Source organism: Myotis davidii, unplaced genomic scaffold (genome assembly GCF_000327345.1).
Source record: "Myotis davidii unplaced genomic scaffold, ASM32734v1 scaffold622, whole genome shotgun sequence".
NCBI lineage: Eukaryota > Metazoa > Chordata > Mammalia > Chiroptera > Vespertilionidae > Myotis > Myotis davidii.
The window spans coordinates 851,434-872,859 of record NW_006293532.1 but is presented as its reverse complement, the minus strand read 5'-3'; positions in this window follow the sequence as shown (position 1 = coordinate 872,859).

Genomic DNA, 21,426 nt, shown 5'->3' with positions numbered 1-21,426 from the left:
TTGATTGAAGAACAAAGATATGAGACAGCTATTAGTCTGTTTAATACCTTCCAATTTTTTATTCAACACCTTCTAAGTCAATGCCATAATCCCTTATTCACACGGTTACAAAGGGTGCAGTCAGCCATATTCAAACACTGAAACACAAAATCCTTGACCAAATCCAAAAATGACTTGGAAAAGGTGCTAACCTAAGCTGTGTGAACAAGAGTCCTTACCTTTGGGGATTTGGAATTGAGACTAAGTAAGTTTAATTAGTCCACATTAACTCTTCCATGATGAGCTGTAATATCAGACACTTTTGATATTATTGTGAACACTGTTATCCTCTGAAGATATGTAAACTGGTCAACCCTGTGGAAAATAGAGAAAACCTCACAAATGCAGGGAAATGGGAGAAATGAGAGAAAGAGAGAAATTTTGCAGTTTCTCCTCAGTGCTTCATTCTCTGAATTAAATCCCTTGGTTCCTGAGACATCTGTGTATTCATATGATAAATGTCATGTTTTTGTTTAAGCTAGTTTAGTGAGTCTCTGCTATTCTCTACCAGAAGTGTTAACTAATATGGCAAACACAGCAACCTAATTTGCCAATAATATTTATTAGCTCATTCAATAAATATCTATTGTGCGCATGCCATGTGCCAGGCACTATTCTTTGAGCATGAGAGGATGCATCATGGAACAAAACAAAGGTTTCATTTCTGTTCAATGTCATACTACCCCTTCCTATGCTTTTTCCAAAGAAATGAGTAATGTTTATAAAAAAGACAGTATTCAGGTGTGCTAGTGTACTTGTTTTCAAACACTTGAAAGCTAAATAGATGAAAAAGGGACTTGACCTAAAAGAATCTGGGAGGCAGAAGCTATCAAAACTACTAGACTTTGATACAAATAACATTCAAAATTGTCCAAAGTAATGCCTCTCCAACATTAGTATGCATTACAGTCTGTAGAGCTTGTTAAAACCCAGCCTGACCCACTCCCTGGGATTCTCATTCAATAGATCTGGGGTAGGGCTTAAGAATTTGCACTCTTAACAATCTCCTAGGATAGATAATGGCAGATGCTGCTGATCTACTCTTAAACCAGTAGTGGTCTAAAGAATACATGAAAAAATAAAGAATCCAAGAGTCTGGCTTTACTGGTAAATTCTAGCAATTGTTTGACAAATGCTTCCAAAAAATAGAAGAGAAATGAACATCCAAATATCCATCAATTTATTTCAGATGTTGGTATCAGGAACACTATGCAGCTTCTAGGGAGAGTGTATTTGTATTTTATGAATATTGTGATCCTCAATTCAACAGAACAACTAAACAAAAGGTGCTATATCCATACAACAAAATACTATTCAATTTAAAAAGAAGAGAAATACTGATATGTGCTACAACATGAAAGAACCTTGAAAACATGCTAAGTAAAAGGAGTCAGTCACAAAAGACTGTATATTGTATGATTTCACTTATGTGAAATATCCAGAGTAGACAAATCCATAGAGACAGAAAAGCAGATTAGTGGTTGTTAGGGTCCTAGGAGAGTGAGGAATAGGAAGATACAGATAATGGGTTTCTTTTGAAGTGATGAAAAAGTCCTGAAATTAGATAGTCGTTATGGTTGCATAACCCTGTGAATATACTACAACCCTTGAAATTGTATACTTTAAAAGACTATGTGAATCATATCTCAATAAAGTTTTTATTAAAATTTTAAAAAGGGAATGCATGGGCCACCTCAAGATTGATGATGGGCTGGCATTTCCAGTAAACTTTAAGTTCCTGGAGTGGCCTAAATCTATTTGGAGAATTCTTGAAATGCCTGAAGAAGAAAGAAAATACTATCTAGATTCTTATCTTCTAATTTTTAAAATCCTGAGTAAATATATCAATGAAAAGATTATGATTTTTAAGATTATACTTATGCTACAGTATCATAGATAACTAGCACATACCATGTATTTATCTTATTAATTCTTTGGATGACAGTAACTAGCATTGTCTTACTCTTACACTTTTAAGCAATTCCTGACCCCCTAATCTGTACAGTATAAAAATATAAATAATGCTTTTCTGTGGATCCTGGTGAACTGAACTTCTAAAATAACATGTTAACTTCAGTGGCTCATATATAAATCAATACCTAGAAACATAACACATTTAGATTCTTGTAAACTAAGAAGAAAATCTTGTATCACAAACAAGTATTGATATGAAGAAAATAGCACAACCCACTGGTTAAAATTATGGGCTCTGGAGCCAGACTTCTGCATATTAAACTTGGTCCTGCCACTTACTTGCTATATGATCTTTTCAATTTACTTAACCTATTAGCTCATCAGTTCTCTCACCTGCAAAATGAGAAAAATAATAACTACCACCTACAGTGTGGGCTTAGTATGATGATCAAGTGAGTCAATATTTATGAAGCACTGTGAGAAAATGCCTGATACCTAGTAAGCACCATATAAGGCTTTGTAAATAAATCCTTTGAGTACAATTTGGATAATTTTCCCATAAGAATATCTATTTGGGAAGTAGATGCTTGTGAAAATGGGGTAACCCTTCTAAATTGCCCCTGTTCTTGAATGATTTTTGTTTTTGTTAACCACCAAGACAAATTCTTAATTAGTCTTGTTTCTATTTAAGACTTAATAAAAAAGTGAAACTCAAAAATTGATTTTGATATAATCATTTGTTCATTGTAAAATATATGAATTATTGTGTTCTGTTTCTTAGAGCTAACAAGGGATATGAAGCAGTTATCTTTTCTCACAAATTTTTCTTACCATAAAAATATGCCTTAAAATTGACTTATAGTAAACCCTAACTCATTTAATTCTCAAATAGACACTATAATCTCCATTTTACAGATGAGGAAGCTTAGTCTCAAAGGATTTAAGAGACAGGGTTACAAAACCCAGGGTGGTATAACTTTTTCTACTCTCTTACATTTCCTGCTACATCTACATTGACCTATCTACAAACATTTTTGCCTTTACATGTGTTTACATTTTCATGCTGTACAATTCTTGGTTGTGCGCTCCCTAAAATATAAACTATTTCATCGGTTTGCCTCCTTCAAGCTACGGAATAAAAAAACCAACCAAACAAACAAACAAAAAAACATAGGAGAGGTGAAAAGTCGTGCCCTAGAATTAGATACCCTGTGTGCTGGGTGAGAAGACAATCAATGATTCTTGGGGTTACCTTCTGAAGTTCTGCCAGCCAACCAGCTAGAGCCCTTGCCTAAATCTTTACTTCTCTTGGCTGCTTTTGGGGGACTAGATGGATCCTTGTCAAGCCTGAGTGACTGACCCCAGGCCACTCATTCACCTCTCTTCAAGAATGCAAGGCCCCTCTTGCTTTATCCCAAGACATTAAAGAAGGCTACTTGACATTGGACATCAAATTGATTTCATGCCAAGATCTCACTCAACCACGGGTGACAGCCATTGACGTGTCAAAGCCATACAAGAAAAATAAACATGTCGGATGCAAAGAGTCCTTTGTTTTTGATGTCAGGTTGAATTATGCACCTTGTCTCAGATCTGACACTGGCTGTGACTGTTTGCTAGGAGGCAGAGTGGAGGCATGTAGGGTCTCAAATTGGAATGTCAGAGAAGGGCAAAGGATAGCTTATTTAAACATGGCTATAAATTTAGAGCTGGAGAGGACTCCTCTTTCTTTCTGTATCTCTATCTCCCTTTTCTCATTCAACCCTATGGAACCCCACTCATCATTCTGTCTCCTGCTTCTGAATGCTTGAAGTCACTTATTTGTCTGTCTTCCCCAGAGAGCAAGCCTGCTGCTTAACAAGGGCTTAAAACCATACGATAGTCTTCTCTTCAGTCATGTCTGTTCAAGGTGACATGCGTCTTAGGACCAGCATTTCTAGCAGGCGTCTCAGCTGTTTTGGCTAAAAGGGGGGGCTGCCCACAGTTAGAACCTTTGTCTGTGGCTATTTCCTCTCCTCCTATCTAGCCTGAAGGATGCATAATCAGTTCTCTGATGAGTTTCCTAGCTTCGTGGTTTCCCTGAAATCTCTTTTATCCAGCTGTGTTTACTCTTCTTATTTTTTTGTATTCAGCCTGAAGAAGACAGAATTTGCATAATTAAGAATGACCTGAGCCATCTCCGCTAATGCCTCCACTAAAACCTCTGACTATCCCCGTTAACTAATTACATCTATCATTGTGGCAGACAGGTAAAAGACTCCTTCAGTCTGTTGAGACAACATTATTCACCTGGGATTATCAAAGGTTTCAATTCTGGCCATTAGCTGAAATTGCTTGGGTTATTCATTATGGCAAATTCTGCATCCTTTCCAGACAGAGCAAAGTAAATGCAGAATCAGTAATAGATTAAATAGCCATGCATCAGAAGCCTAACTCAGAACCCCAGCCCCTTCTGTCCCTAGAGCTAGAGGATGAAAAATGAACTGAAAAGCTTTGTATTTTCTTCTCCTTAAAGCAGTTTTGCTTCATAGAGCTGGAGGTGATTATCATTTCCCAATTTTTTCAGCCTATTAAATATATGGTTTAACAGAGCAATAAAAAAATGTTCTAGAGATGAAGTTAAATCAGAGTGGGTTAACATCCTAAATTCTTATTTGCAGGTTCCCAGCTCCCCCCATTAACCATGACTTGGAGACAGGGACTTGAATCAATACTGAGGGAGAAATGGGTTGGGCATAGGTAGTCTTACAATTACAATTTCTCCATCTGAACTGAAAACAGAACAAGAGATTAGTAATAAAGCCTAGATGTAAACAAGGAGTGTGGGAGATGATAAAAACATCTCTGAAGGACTTGAAATATAGGCATAATTGTTATTGAGGTGAGTAGTTGTGGCAAAACGAGGTAGTATTCTTAATCCCTTCATACAGAAATGCTTTTCATTTACTGTGTACCTGGTTTCATTTGTCCTCTCATTGAATTCAGCATCCTTTTCAATGAATGTATTTGTATATTGATTAAGAAACCCTTATGTACAAAAACTATTTTGGGCTTGATACAAGTTTATCAAGTAATACATTAAAATATAAGCAGTTTATGTTCACATTGGAAAGACAGGTCATAACAATAAAGATAACTAGCAATTAAAGCTAGTTAATAATATTGTTCACTAATAGTATGATAGTCTGAATTCTTGCAAAGACTGACCATCAAATTATAATGTCCAATTTATCTTTTTTAGACACATGTTCATGTAATGCACATGTGTTCCATATTCATTAAATGTGTGATTATCCTGTAGAGAGAGTGAGCCGAGATGTCATGGAATAAGTAATTAGCGAACCCAAAACTTTGGTCAGTGAAAACACCTATATAAGTGACTAAGATCTATTTTTTTCTTCATTTTTTTTTGGAAATCTGAGCTAAGGTTTATCTTCCTTTTCCATTGCTCAAAGAAGTTTCCTGTCATAGGGAGCAGAAAAGATATAAATTTTAGGTGAGCAGGATGCTTCCTTATAGTTATTCATTAACAAATAAATATGTATCTGTTATGAATTCCTATGTATAATAGGAATTTGATTTCCCATTATATATCAAGCCATGAACAACATGCTAGGGAAATATTAGTGAACAAAATAGACAACAATCCCTGCCCTTGTGGAACTTATTTTTTTATAGTAGAGAGACAGACATCAAATGCTAACCATAATAAAATAAAATAAAAGTAATACAGTATGTTGCAAAGTGATGAATCCAATGGAAGCAATTGAGGTTTAGCGTGCTTGGGCAGACTGGGAGTTGTGGGGAAAGACTTCATTGAGATGATGACATTTGGTCAAAGACTTGAATGAAAATGAGGAAGTAGACCATGTGGAAATCTGGAGAAAGAATATTTCTGGCAGAGGGAACAAACAGGAACCAAAGTTCTGGGAGGTAGGTGTATGTCTGGCCTATTCAAGAACTGGCAAGTAGATATATTCAGTCAAAGAGAAAAGAGGGGGGGGAAAGAGCTGTAGTAGGACATAAAGTCAAGATCATGTGGGTCCTTTTAAGCCATCGTCAGAACTTTGGCTTTTACTCTGAGCAAAATGAGAAGGCAATGATAAGTTTTGAGAAAAGGAGTAGCCATTTTTACTCTCTGAAGGTCCATGAGGGCGGCAGACGCTGTGTCAGTTCTTGCATGTTGTTGCTCATTAGTTACCTCACCCTCTTGACTTGGGCAACTCCTGAACCTGCAGCTCCTTCAGAAGCAGCCAGATCCCCTTCTTCGGTTCCTCTTTCTTGAGCCAAGTGTGTACACATCACTATGACAAAGGGCACAGACGTGTCCTCTCAATCCGCCATAATATCAAGGCTGGAAGTAGTGAGAAACAGAGGTGGATTCCAGCGTATCCTTCTGGGCTCCAGCTTGTCCTTGTGGGTTCCAGTGTGTTCCTGCCCTCATTCATGTCCAGTGTTCCTGCTCCCAGTCCGGCTGACTTATATAGTCTCTTCAGGCCCAACAGCAGGTGAGGGCAGGAGACCTCTTTGCCAGCTCCTCTGATAGCTTCAAATTGAATCCCTCTACCGGCCCCTTATTCTACATCACTCAGCAGTTTTGCTTTCTCTGAGCACACCCCAACCGGTACACTGGCTGTTGCCTATGCTTTCGAGCCAGCTCTCTTTGCAGCGTACCTGTTCTGCTGGCCTCCAATAAAGTTATCCTGGTCCAAATGCCGAGGGCTCCTTCCTGCAGCCAGCAAAATGTGAGAGACAGCTGGTCTCCCCAGCCGTCCCGTTCTGTAACAGCGAGAGGCCAGGGCCTTGGTCCCTGTGGATGTTTTTTTCCTCGGGTGAATCAAACTTGCAATTCTTAATATCAGAACAATGCAGTCGCCACGCTGGAGCCTGAGATGAAATGATTTTTATAAGAGCTAATCACATTCTACATTAATGAGAGAAATATGAAGCTAATCAACACCACAGAAGGTCTCTAGGCTCAGGCCTATTAAACTTCATAAAAAATTAATGACTGAGAGCAGACTCTTTTGTAAGGGGTCTCTTGTGGTTGGATAAGGGCCTGAAGTCCCATTCACCTCTCATTACATAGAATTAGCCTCACTTTCCAACCCAAAATATAATCCATCAAGTGGCATTTTCCACTGGGTATTAGACAGCCAGTGTTTGAAAACACTTATAAAATATTTATTACTTTCCCCCGTTTCCTTTCTTTGCTTCATTTCCCTCCTCCTTCCCATCTCAGGCAACCCCCTCGCCTCACTCACTGTGGCTTTTCCCATTTTAATTAAAGAGATTTGTACTCCTAAAGCCTTTTGGGAAAGTCTTCAGTGATTGTGGATTGAAGATGCCTCTGGAGCTGCTTGGCAGGAAACCCCTAGCCCTTTGCTCAAAGCATGTTCAGCATCTGCTCGCAGATGCCAAGAAGGGGAAGGCGAGGATTTAGACAAACTGGGTTGAAAAATAATCCTAGTACTTCCCTTCCTGAAGGCAGGAGCACTTTTTTTCTTTGCATGTGAATGTTGGCTGTAATCATTGATCAGATTCAGAATAAATGATGTTTATCTGCAAAGCTGGTGGCTTCAACTCCGATTTAATCCAAATGCCCACTTCCCTTTCCTACTACTTTTGCCCTAAACTATGATTCACCTTCTATCTGGTGGTTGTTTGAGGTTAGAGAATCCACTTCATTGTTCACCCTGCAGATACAACAGGCAGGTGGTTCTAAGAGTGAGCAAGTAGGAACTTATATATAATGGGATGAGGAGGGGAGCTTCTTTGTGGCTCTAATAAAATATTGACCATTAATGTAATTCCTTTAAATACTGAAATATTTTCCACCTTAAAGGTGCCACTTGGGTTTACTGGGTAATAACCACAGTCTGGTAATCCTGGGGAGAAGTGTATCAACCAGAGGCAATGGAATGAGTAGAAGGGAAAGAAAACGAAAAATGGAAGTGAACCAAAGAAAATCTCATACACTTGGCTGGAAAGCCAACCCCGGTTTCACAGCTTCCTAAAGGCCTCCTCCATTTACCCACCTCCTTCCTAACTCAACAACCTCCAGGCCGTATTAATGGAGCAGGGCTGCCGAGCACCCTTTATATGTTCTTTCATTCTGCTGCTTCTTTTGAAGATTCTAAATGTGGACACAGCTCTGGAGATTCTTGTAATACAAGATATTAACAGGTTCCTGCAGCATGTACTGAAAGAGGTGTGAAAAGGAGGTCAGTCTATACTTACCAAAGTTTTGTCAGGAAATGTGTTTCCCTGCTTGTGGTGTCAGCTCATATTTTTGCTTCTCTGCTGACATGTGCAGGGGGTCAGAAGTAAGGGTAGTTCAACACATGGGTTCATGTTCATAATTCAGGAAATACTGGCTTATGCTAAAGTACAGTATTCTTTTCAAAGGGCCTCAGGGAATCAACGGACTATATCAATATTTGGAATAGACGGCCCCTAACACTATGTTTAACTGTTCTATTTGCCATATAAATTGTTTTGTAATCAAGTCTTATTCATGAAGTATAAAACCACCCTATTAACCCAATGGTCAGCCATCAAGCAACCAAAATCACCCAGAATATAGCTAATTAACCAAGACCTAATGAAAACACACAGGAAAGTGTCATAAGGACCAGTTGCAGGGGGGAGAAAGGGAGGTGAAAGAGGGCATAGAGGGGGTAAATGGTGATGGAAAAAAATAAAACAAAATAAAATAAATATATTTTAAAAAAATAATTTGTGTGTGTTTTGTTTTTAAAAAGGCCATACACTTGACTTCATGGAAGAAACATCGGGCTACCTTCAGAAGATTGGCTTAATGATCATATAACAAGGATTTACAATCTGATTTCCTCCAATACTTAATTTTTTTTCATGCTAGAGATGTAAAGTAATTAAGTATAGAGTCAGGTATGGAGATTAGGAGGCTCCTGGAAGCCAATACATTATGAAATGACATCTGAAAAGAGCAATGGAGGATCTGGAGGACTCACTGAGCTTTGAATACAAGTGAGTGTGGGGTAACTAAAGGAGAAAAGAAACTCTGCCCTCTATAATTAAAATAATTCTTCTGAGAGATCACTATACATTAACGAGTGTATGTATTCATAACTCTCTCTGATCAAAAAAAGTTTAAATTGCTTTCTGCCTACTCTGTTTAGTAAAGCAAGAGATTTTGTTAGAGTTATCCATAATAACACACACACACACACACACACACACACTCACACTCACACACGGATACTGAATACTTTGATATCACAGTTGTGTGCATTAATACTGTGAAACCTCTGTTTCATGGCTTCTAACCCTGTTTATTGAAGTCTCTCGGCGCCAGAGGTCCATGCTATTCTCACAGGTTGCCCACGTTCCTGAATGTCTGCAACTGGCAGGGGTCTTTTTTCTTCTACTAATTGGATTGCCTTGTCCTAAGATAGTGGCCTGCCTTCTCTTTAGAATTCCAGTCATCAACCAGAGAAATAGAACCCTATCTCCTTGCTCAAAAAAATGATGGTTCAATAACAGTAAATTTCTCAAAACCTAAGTTATCCCCTATTTTATATCAATTACCCATGCTAAGTTGAATTTATGAACATAGAACTTCAGGCCATTTAAAAAATTTCTATCTCAGTGTATGTCTTGTGGACAATATTTTTTAGGCTATCATTTGTAGTGCATGTACAACATTCCCATCCTTTGTCTTAGTATTTAATATACATTCTCCCATTTAACCCTCACTATAGCTATGTGTTCTATATAGTGTATATTCTCTTTTTAATTGATTGGGATAATGACACTTAAAGGGATTAAATGATTCATCCAAGGTCAGGCTTTTATTTTTTTTAATTGTCAATTACAGTTGATAGCCCATATTGTTTTATATTAGTTTCAGGTGTACTGCATAGTGGTTAGACATTTATATAATTTATGAAGTGACACCCCCCCCCATTAAGTCCAGTACCTACCTGGCCAAGGTCATACTTTTTTAAAAGTAGTAGAATTGTGACACAAGCTCAGATCTTTTTATTCCTCAAACTTGTGCAATTAGCCTCAAAAACAATGTGAAGTTTACAGACCAGTGTAACATCAAACCCACATAGAAAAATAAAGATGTTTTCTCTCTCACTGTCCTCTAGGTAGCAATAGACACATCTCTGAGTTTATTACACAAGGTACTTTATGTCATACCTTATTCTCCAAGATGCCCCAATGGACATGATATACAAACCTTTGTATAGTCCCCTCTCCCAATGAATCAAGGACGGCCTTTGACTCATTGTAACTACCAAAATAACAAAGCCAAGTGCCAGGGAACCACTCCCATAGAGCAAGATCCAACCCTAGCAGAGAAATAGCAACACTGTCTAGCTGTGAGTCAGGAACTACAAAGTACTGCTGCTTCTCCCCACTTTTTGATAGGGAGTATCTATCTAGTCCTTGTCCCATCACTGGATGTGGGGTGAGGGTGGAAGGCAGATAACATTTCTCTTTAATTTTAGGTCATCAGCTTGAGAAAACCTTACCTGAGGAGCTGCCCTCTCACTGATGCCCGGACCTGATTTAGATGACGAGATTCAGGATCTCAAACCTGAACCCAATGCCATCGCAAGATGAGAACTGGCGGGTATGGGAAAGGGAAATGGGTGTATTCTGGAGAAATATAAATGATTTAGGGCCAGAGATCTCTGAAGAAGACTCCGGATGAGCTACGAGAGCTCCATTACTAAAGGGTGCTGAGCTTTCATCATTGCCTCTTCAGCTCTGTGGTTCTGTCCTGCTTTTCAGCGGGTTTCAGTGTTGCTTTTTAGCATAAAGCCTTGCACAGCTTTAAATTTCAGGCAATATCTTGAGGAGAAACCTAGCCAAGTATCTTAGACTCCTCAAATCTCCAATTTAATCACCCCTGTCTCTATACAACCAGCAAAATATCAGCTGATGTTTCAGTCCCCTGGCAGTGGCTTTATGCCTGGAACAGTATTATTTATTTGCCCATGACCAGATTCAGGAAATACCCCCAAATAAAGAGTAGATGCAGCCCGGCCAGCTGCTCAGTGGTTGAGCATGGTTCGAGTCCCAGTCAGTCAAATCCCAGTTGGGGCACATACCAGGTTCCAGGCTCCATCCCCAGTGTGGGTTGTGCAGGAGGCAGCTGATCAATGATTCTCTCTCATCACTGATGTTTTCTATCTCTCTCTCTCCCTCTCCCTTCCTCTCAGAAATTAATACAAAATATATTTAAAAAATACAACTTGTCTTTAATTTTGTTAGCGGCAGAACATTCAGATAGTAGGAGAACCTGGCACACAGTAAGTTCTCAATAAAGAGCTAGTGAATGAATGACTGTTGAAGGAAAAAGACGCAGAGCCACTCAAATAAAGAGCTCTGTTTTCCATTAGTTTGGATTCTACCTGTGGCCTAAAGTCCTGCACCTAGAAATAAAGAATAAATTTTCAATACTTTGTACTTGAAGGTATTTGTATCCAACAAGAACAAATTTTTCTTCACTGGGCACCTAGCTTTTCCAACAATTTGTCTTAAAGTGAAATAGCATTGTTTTGTATCTTATTCTGTAGGTTTTTCCTTGTGTTATTGCTGTGTGTTATCTCATTGCCATTAAAGAAAAAACATTATCAACAAAGCAGCCTTATGTGCATCCAGCTCTGCCTAGTTCTAGTTCAATTCTACTTCATCCAAAAAGGTGGAAAGTCTAATGATTTTGGGTTTTTTATTTATTTTAAAATAAAGTTATATATATTTAAGGTATACAACATGATTTTATATATACATATATATACATATATATATCCTATCTAATAATAGACAAAGAGGGTAATTGACCATACCTTCGCTACGCCTCCCATTGGCTAATCAGCGTGATATGCAAATTAACCACCAACAAAGATGGTGGTTAATTTGCATACATAGGCTCCAAGCAGCGGAGCGAAGACTGAAGGCCAGCCAGAGCAGCGAAAATGGAAGGCGGAAGGCGGAAGGCGGCTCTGGCAGGGGCTGCGAAGACGGAAGACGGAAGGCGGCTCCAGCCAGAGCGAAGGCCTGGGTCCCGGGTGCCGGAGGAAAACCGGTGCCCACAGCCAGGAGAAGGGAAGGCCTATTGCATGAATCTCTTCGTGCAACAGGCCTCTAGTATATATATATATATATATATATACTAAAGTGATTATCACAATCAAGCAAATTAACATATCTTCTCCTTATATAGTTATTTCCCTGTGATGTAAATACCTACTAGTAAAAACCTACTATTTTAGAAAATTCCCCGTTTTCAATAGTTTTATTAACTATCATCATCATGCTGTACATTAGATCTCTAGACTTATTCATCCCATATAACTTCAGAAAAGTCTAATGATTTTTGGAACTCTACTGTCTACCTAACTTATCATTTCTATGTTACCTTTGCTCACAGAATCCATCATGAGTAATACCCCCAACTGATCATCAATAATATTATAAAGAGAAACCAGAATCACCAGTATGATGGATGAAACAATCTCTGCAAACTGAAGTCACTATTAGTCAGCCTTCTGTCATTTTTCTGGGGACCAAAGAAGCTGCAAGGACTAGAGGATGATTTGCAAGACTTATAGAATCCCGGTGGCCATGACTTTCCTCCTACACGTAAAAATCAATAATTGACTTGCAATGAATTCTGTCTTTCGATCTCAATTTCAGATGGTATTCATGTTCAAAAATTACCATTTGCTATGTTAAATATAAGAGGGCTTGTTGCAGGCTGCCGGCCACATGTTTCCTGGCTCTGATACAAAGACAATAAAACAACTCACGACGTGATATTGCAGCATTTCTGCTGAGAAGTGCTTAATCTTTGCATCATCTACTCTGACTTCTCCAAGAACAACCCCTTGGGGGCAATTCCATACACCTAAGTCTGGCTCATTTAATATCCCAGTGGGCCAGGAACTGCAGAGTGTCTACAGTATTTCACTTGCAACTCTTCTTTAAAAGAATTAATTTTATTAGTTGCTGAACAGTGGAGGCCAATAAACAGTCTCTGCCTCCAACCAGGCCCATATCATTTGAATTGAGAAACAGTTTCTTCTTTCTGTGAATCTCCATTATCATCAATAGGGTCCATCCCCAGGGCCCAATATGTCAAGACAAGAAACGAGGAATAGTTGAGGAGATAACAGTTGGAGATGTAAACTGATGATCTCACTCCAGTCCCAGAGACAGGCTCTGCTCTTTAACTTTCTCTCCCTGGCAATTCTGGCCTGAGAGCAGAAGCCCTGAGGAATCAATGTACTGCAAAGAAGCTTACCTTAACACAGGTGCCAGGATGAGTTTTGGCTTTAGGAATATGAGCAACACAGATTCCTGTGGTTAGGTCATTTCTAATAGGAGAAATGTTGGGCTCTGCTGACCAAGTGTTTGTGTTTTTCAATCACTACATATTTCACTGGTATGTGCCTCATATTTTAGGAAAGTTGGAATCATACCAATGAGATTGAAAGAGCCTGTTGATTATCTGCCACCTTTCTTTAACAGAGCACCAATGCCTCAAGTAGAATTATGATCTGTCTTCAGCATGGGTAGGAGTCACATCCAAAGGCAGAAATATTTACATTTAACTCCTGATGTCCTTGTAGTAGACCACTGTGACTCCACAATCTAGCAGAGAGGACTGAAAATAAATATATGCATTATTGATATTAATATATGTGATATATATGTATTATATATCTATATATTCAAATCTTAGTAAGCTGTGGATATGGCATTTGTTATAGAAGGTTGATGTAGCATTTCACAAAAGTTTAGAATTCTAGAGATGAATCATATGCTAGAGCTTCTAGAAGGCATCTTTGGAGTTTTCCAATTTATTCTTTTTCTGCGTGTAAAAAAAAAAAAAAAAAAGCCTTAAAGGATTTATCCAATGACTTTTAGCTATTTGGTAGCACATGGAACTCGAGTTTTCCTATATTACATTTATTTGTAAATTGTATTTGGAATTCAGTTCAGTTCAGTATTTATTAAGCAGCTATGATGTGCCTGAGAAGATATGAGAAGTCTGTGCACTGGTCATTATGTATAAGGTGTTTATAATCTCATTTTTTAAGAGAAGACTGGCTTCCAGGAACAATGAGGCTTGCAGAGTTTAAGCAACTTGCCTGTATAGCTTCCAAGACAGAGTCAGGATCAAGGTCAGAATTCTAGCCCAGTCCACTTTGACACCAAAGCCCACACTCATTTTATTACTCATCACTGAGGTGAAGTGGTCCGGATTCTGCCTTGCTTATCCATATAGTTAGAACAAGCCCCTCACTGGAGCTCAGTTTATATTTGAGCAAACAAATGCAGTGAATCTCGGACAGAGCACGGATGAGGGCTGAAATGTGACGAGAGGAAAACGTGGGCTGTTTCATACTTGGGACCTTGATGGCTACGTGGATCAGGGATCAGTGGGGCAGAACAAAGGGGAAGGAGTACAGAGATAGCTCCAGATGAACTCGCACTTCTATGGTTTCTCCGGGCACGTGAGCCTCTGCATTCTGCAAGCCTTCCCTCCTAGACCAGCTGCAGGGCCTCTGAGCTCCTCCAGCTTCTCCGGAATAAAGAAGAGGCTACAGCAGTGACACTTCCAAATCCTCCCTTGAAGGAGGCAGTTTGAGTGAGTTGGGCAGGGATGCCCCAGGTGAGAACAGACAGAAAAGGGTGGTGATGAGCACAGAGGGTTCAAGGCAACTTTAACAAGACAGTCTAGCACCTTTATTTATCCCCAATTTATCATTCGCTCTGTCTTTTCTCAGAGCATGTACCTGTGGCAAAGGGCACCATTTTTTTTTTCAAGAAATTAAAGGAAAGAGATGCTGCAAAGAGATGGAGCACATTACCTTATCTAGAATGGCCTAATGGCTGAGGATAATGGGTAGGTTTATGTGGGCAGCAGAAGCATGCACACACACACACATACACACACACACGCACGCACGCGCGCACAAGTCAGTTGAGCCATGAAAATAACACTGACCCTGAATCTGGAAGAAATCAGGTATCAAGCAGAAAAGAAATTAAATGTTCCCTGCATTCCCTTTCTATTCCATGTGTTTGGTTTCTATGGGAAGCGACAACTGAATGGTGGAGGAAACGGATGTTCTCTTTTTACCTGATGCAGTTCAGCTGAATGGCTTAAAAAGTTGTATTCAGTATTATATGAAAGTTAGTGCTGTTTATAGTAGCAGCAATATCTACGGGATTTTTTTCCCCAGTAAAATTGGATATTTAGAGACCTATCTGCCACAGAGATTAACATCATCTGAAGATCTTGTTAAAATGCAGGTTCTGAAACTCAGTAAGTCTGGGGCGGGACCTGAGGTTCTGCATTTCTAACAGGCTCCCAGGTGATGCGGAGACTGCTGGTTTGTAGACCGCAGTTTGAATAAAAAGAGTTCACAGGAGGCTCCTTGTAGGCAAACATGTGTTATAAGAGCTGAGGAGAGAGGAGGGAGGGAGGGAGGAAGGGAGGGAGAGAGGGAGGGAGGACATGTTTTAAAAGAGCTGAGTAGAGAGGAGAGAGAGAGAGAGAGGGAGATAGAGGGAGAGAGAGAGAGAGAGAGGGAGATAGAGGGAGAGAGAAGTAGAGAGAGGGAGAGAGAGAGAGAGAGTAGAATCATAGCTGCCAAATGGTTTCTGATATCTCCTAAAAGGATGGTTAAGTAGGAACCCACTGACTCATTCAGGAGGGGCCCTCTCTCACTATTTAGGGATCTAATTCCCTCTCAAGGGCTGTGAACACCATCCTAACAAAAGCAGAGCTGTGAGGACCCCTCCACCCCTTTCCTCGTCCTCAGGTGACATGGCTGTGTCTAATGGCAGCCTGTGCTTCACTGCCCATTCCTGACAGGCTGGGAGCTTGTCACTGCCTAGAGTGACAACTGATTGGTCCTCCATTCAACCCTGCTATGAGCCACCAGATTAAATTTATACACTCCTTCACCCTGTGGAGGGGTGTCCTGACACTCTGGGAAAATTGAGGGTAAGGAGGTCACTGCTGCTTTATTTGAGAACCAAAGTCTTTCCTCGATGCTGTTTGACATGATCCCAGATACATTTTTAAATCAGTAACAGGAGTGAAGAGCTGTAATTGGTTTGAGGTGCCCAGGGATTTCTGGGCAGACAGGATCTATGTTGTTGCCCCTGTAAATTACCAACAGCTGAAGCATGGAGACTAGAAAATGAAGCTCTCTGCACTGTCCAGAGGAACCAACTTGTGCTGTTTGAGGGAGACTCGTTCCCAGGCCCAGGGACCCCCTTGCACCAAATAATCCTTGCCTTCCTTGCAGACCAAGTCTGCCAACACCCAAGGGAGCCCATCTCTTCTAATCCTTGTCATTGTCCCCTGGCCCTGCTGAAGGGAATAATCTGCAAAACCACCCTCTCCGTCCTGCCTTGTGGTAACAGGAGTTTCTCCTCCATGGCAGGAATCTTCTGGAGCCCAAGATGTGCTAAGTTCAGCAGCTCCCAAGCCTGTGCTGCATGTGTTAGGGGCAGAAGTGGAATGCTGAGGCCCAGCTATCATTATAAGAAATATTAATCAGGCTCTGGTAACTGTGTTGTTTTGTTCTGATTAAAGAAAACACATTCTAACCTGGCTGGGAGTTGCACATGGGACCTGGGAGCTCACCTGGAAATGCGACCCATCCTCCACATCTGGGAGCTGCCTATGATCATGGAAAGACTAATAACCTTGTTGCAGAAACCAGAGGCATCAGCCCTTTGAAAACTCCAGCCCTTTGCACACCCGCAGGTCTTTGCATACCCCCAGCCTGCATTACCTGTAAACTGCCCATTTTGCTTACCCATTCTTATCCCTTTTGCCTACTTCCCCATGTAATCTTTGTCCTTTTACTGAATATAAGAAGCTGCCTTATGGTGGGGGAGGGCAGATTTTGTGGATGACCTGCTGCTCTCCCATACTGCCGGCAGTATTGGAATAAACGCTCATATATGATTCAACCCTGTCTCTGCTTAAATGGCTCAAGTAGTGACAGGCAGCACGGACCCACTGATTGTTCAGATACATATGTAAAGCATTTAGTTTCTTTCCCAGCCTGGCTTCCCTTCAGCCTGAAAAGTCCATTTTCTCTTCTTAGTGTTACCAGTAACCTATAAACTAGATACACCTCTTCCTCAGAGGTTTTCTCACAGTCTTTTCATTTGTGGAAAATAAGAACTTTTGTGAGCTGTTTCTTTGGTGCCAGGCAACAAGATACCCACAACCTTGCAAATGATTATTCTTTCTTACTCTAGACCAGGGGTCCTCAAACTACGGCCCGCAGGCCACATGCAAATACAAATATTGTATTTGTTCCCGTTTTGATTTTTACTTCAAAATAAGATATGTGCAGTGTGCATAGGAATTTGTTCATAGTTTTGTTTTGTTTTTAACTATAGTCCGGCCCTCCAACGGTCTGAGGGACAGTGAACTGGCCCCCTGTTTAAAAAGTTTGAGGATCCCTGCTCTAGATAGACCCTGACATCTCTAGAACTTTTCCTAAAGAGTGCATTACATTGGCACCTGTCCTTCTCCAGTTCCCACATTTGCCTTAAAATATGAATTTCATTCAGTTCTTAAGTATTTTTCTTCTAGGTTTCTTCCTTCTTCCATCCTCCCTTACTTCCTTCTTTCTGCTTTCTCTCTCTCTCTCTCTCTCTCTCTCTCTCCCTCCTTCCCTCCCTTCCTCCCTCCCTCTCTCTTTTCCTCTCTCTCCTTCTTCCTTCCCCTCCCCTTACACACTCAGGGATGATTTGAACTTGCCATTAGGAAAATGGACATGAGCTATCTTGACTCCAGGAAGTATGTGAGCCGTATAATCAATAACATGCATTAAATGAATTGCTTTTGGGTTTTTTCCTCCTATGAGAAAGTCTTAGTTCCTCAGCAGCGTGGGCCCAGCTGTTGGTCTTGCAGCAGAGCTGGGAGTAGGCAGATAAAGAAAATTAGTTTCTAAGGCCTTATAATCACTCAGGACCTCCATCACTACTCCCTTTCCCCTTTTGCTCTAATTCCTCCTTGTCTATCTCTGACCCGTGACAAATTAGTTCTTAAAAGTACCCATAGTCACCATTAATACACACATGAGAACTCCTGTCTGGAGTAAGAGTGAGTAGAGCCCAAGTCAGGGCTACTCCCAGGCCACATATGTGCATCATTTGAAAGTTGACCTCTGCCATCCTATTGTGATATAGGACATTAGGCCTGAGCCACTTGCTCCGATCCTCTTCTAAAAATCTCAATGTATCCCATTTCCCATATTCCTGACTCCTGGTATCATATTTGGCATTCTCAGAACTGACACCCAGTTCTAAATTTCTAGATACTACCTTGGCTCCTCACCTTGATTATAACTTGCATTTTTCCTCTGGATACCTGGGCCATGTAGCCATTCATAGATAACTACCATCATTGTTTAGGCTGGTCCTCACATAAGTCACCACCATGATACTCATCCTGTACACATTAATGAAAACCAGGCACACAGTGTTTATCTAATGTTGAGTGTTGTTGAACATAGTTTGATTTTTACAAATAAAGCCAACTTTTATATACAGTCTAGTTTGATTTTATAATAACTAGAGGCCTACTACATGAAATTTGTACACTCGGGGGAGTGTGCCTCAGCCCAGCCTGTGGCCTCTCTCAGTTTCGGGAGCCCTCGGGGGGATGTCTGACTGATGGGGAGCAGGCCTACGCGGCAGTCGGACATCCTTAGCACTGCCACTGAGGCGGGAGAGGCTCCCACCACCACTACTACACTCGCCAGCTGTGATCGTGGCTTCTGGCTGAACAGTGCTCCCCCTGTGGGAGTGCACTGACCACCAGGGGGCAGCTCCTGCATTGAGCAGGATGAGGCTGAAACAGGCTGCCTGTTGCAAGAGGGCGCAGGCCAACCCTAGGGACCCCACATGTGCATGGGAGGTTGGCCAGCCAGGGAGGGAACGTTGGAGGGCTCCAGGGTGTATCCGGCCCATCTCCCTCAGTCCCAATTGGCCAGACCCAGCAGCAAGCTAACCTACCAGCCGGAGCATCTCCCCCCTGGTGGTCAGTGCACATCATAGCAACTGGTCGACTGGTCAACTGTCTGCCCCCTGGTGGTCAGTGCACGTGATAGCAAGCAGTTGAGTGGCCTTAGCATACATTAGCATATTACGCTTTGATTGGTTGAAATTACGACTGGACTATTGGGCACTTACCATATAAGGTTTTTATTATATAGGATTGCTTGCTTACTGATTGTCATACTTTTCCCAAAGAAGATATCCTATTCAATTTTGTTCTACGACCTGTACATTTTTCTTGATTTTTACCAAAGGTGGCCTTCCAAGAGCTGCAGGAAAGGCCCAAGACAGTTTTCTCCAAGGATATCACTATGAAATATGATACAAATGAGAGAGAGAGAGAGAGAGAGAGAGAGAGAGAGAGAGAGAGAATCCCTCCTGAGGAGCCAATGCTTTTTAGCTGATGGCTTCATAGTCACATTTCCATTTAATTTTGAATTTCTGTAAAGTTGCTGTAAGTGATTTGGACTTGCCTTCAAGAGAATAGGCATGTGGTGTCTTGAACCCATGGAGTAAATGTCCCGTTCAATCGATAAAACACATTAAATGAATTGCTTCTGCTTTCTCCCCCTCATGAGAAATTCTTAATTTCTTATGCGGCACACTACACAGTCCCAGCTGTTTATATTAAAGGAAGGGAAATAGGGAGAAAAGAAAATGGAATTGGTTACTGAACAATAAGTGCAAACTAGACCTCTATTCAGCAAGTTCCATAAATGAGGGACATTTCTCCTTCTTTGAGCAGAATAAGATGCTTTAAATGTGTGTGGATTATATCCCTTATGCTTACTGAGTGCACATCAGAAGCAATAATTCAACCCTCCTCTGTGGTTAAGCATCTTCTTTCTTACAAAAGGTAGCTCTAAGCTACACAGTTGCTCAGGTCAGGAGTTAGAATATCTCGGGTCTGGGGGGAAGGATTGGGAGGAGGGTTCCCCCAAGAGAAGAGTGCTTTACTAAATCATCATCGCCAAACAGAGAGATCTCATGGGCATCAAGGTAAAGGAGCCCGGGGAAACAAGGACTCAAGGGGGTGGGTAGAGATGAGCTGCTGCCAACCACGGAAAGGTAACTGGTTTCCCAGTGGGAGGGGCACATTGAAAATGCTGGTAAGACAAAAATAAAGTTAAACCTCAGAATTTCAACATTAAAAGCTATCCTGTGGTAAACCTTCCACTAATTAAGCTGCATTATTTTATTAATCTTGTTGGGCTTGCATTTGAATTCACCAGCCCCATTTTACAAATAAGTAAACAAAGACATACAAACTAGATTTCCCTCCGCCACGTGCCTGACTCGGTGGCAAATGAAGATTCAAACCCAAGGCAATTGACCTGGGGGGTCCATGCTGTTAAACCCCACATGATACTGGAACTAGCAGGAAAGGGTACCTTCCTCCTTCTCCTTCTTGAACTTCAGTCTCTTTAGCTGTGGTTTTAATCTGGCCTGGGAAATTCCATGAATATCAAATGATGTAGACAGCCATAGTGTTTGGTGAAACTTATCAAATGAGCACACATCCTGAAGAAACAGGAACCAAGGGGATACAGTCAGGATAAGCTTTCCCGTACCAAGGGAGTTGTCAGAGGCTGTGGGCTCTCCCTACCCCCACTTTGCAGAGGAGAATTGGGAGAATTCTGAGCAGAGACCCCTTCGGCTCCCTTGACATTGAAGGAAACATGCCAATTAGTCTGGGACTGACATGTTGTTCTAAACAGAAGGCTCTGAAAATGCCATTAACGCAGACAGGCAGGGGGTAGGGACAGAGAGAGGGAGTTGACTGTTGGAATTCCATAATTAATTGTTTGGCATTTGGAGTAGTGTGACATGAAATTTCCATTCAGCCCCCACTCTCTAAGGAGATGTCATTGCTTAGGATTCATAGAATGTAAGACTTGAAGAAGTATGAAGATCAGGCCCCTCAATGAACAGGCAAGAAACAGAGACCCGCCAAGAGGAGACGTGACCAGCCCAAGGCCACAGTGCCAGTTAGTGAGTGGCAGAGCCTAACTGGACCTCGGAATGCCTGGCTGCATTCCAGCACCCTTCCCACTCTACTCCTATGTTGTACATCAGAGAAGTCCCCAGAACACTAGTCACAAAATAGCAGTGCAGAGTTTTATTTAAAAGAGTTTTATTTACTTTATTAAAGTGGTAGAGAGAGGTCAAAAGAATTAAAAAAAAAAACATCCCATTCAATTATTTTAATGATGAAAAAATTCTTAACAACAGGGGTGCAGGGAACCCATCTGCTAGGCTAAGATTAGAAAACAGCCATTAACTGGATTGCCAACTTTGGTATTTCACAGACCATGACAGAGTGAGCAGTTGTATTTGGATGTCACTGGTCCCAACTCTCTCTTATAGATGAAC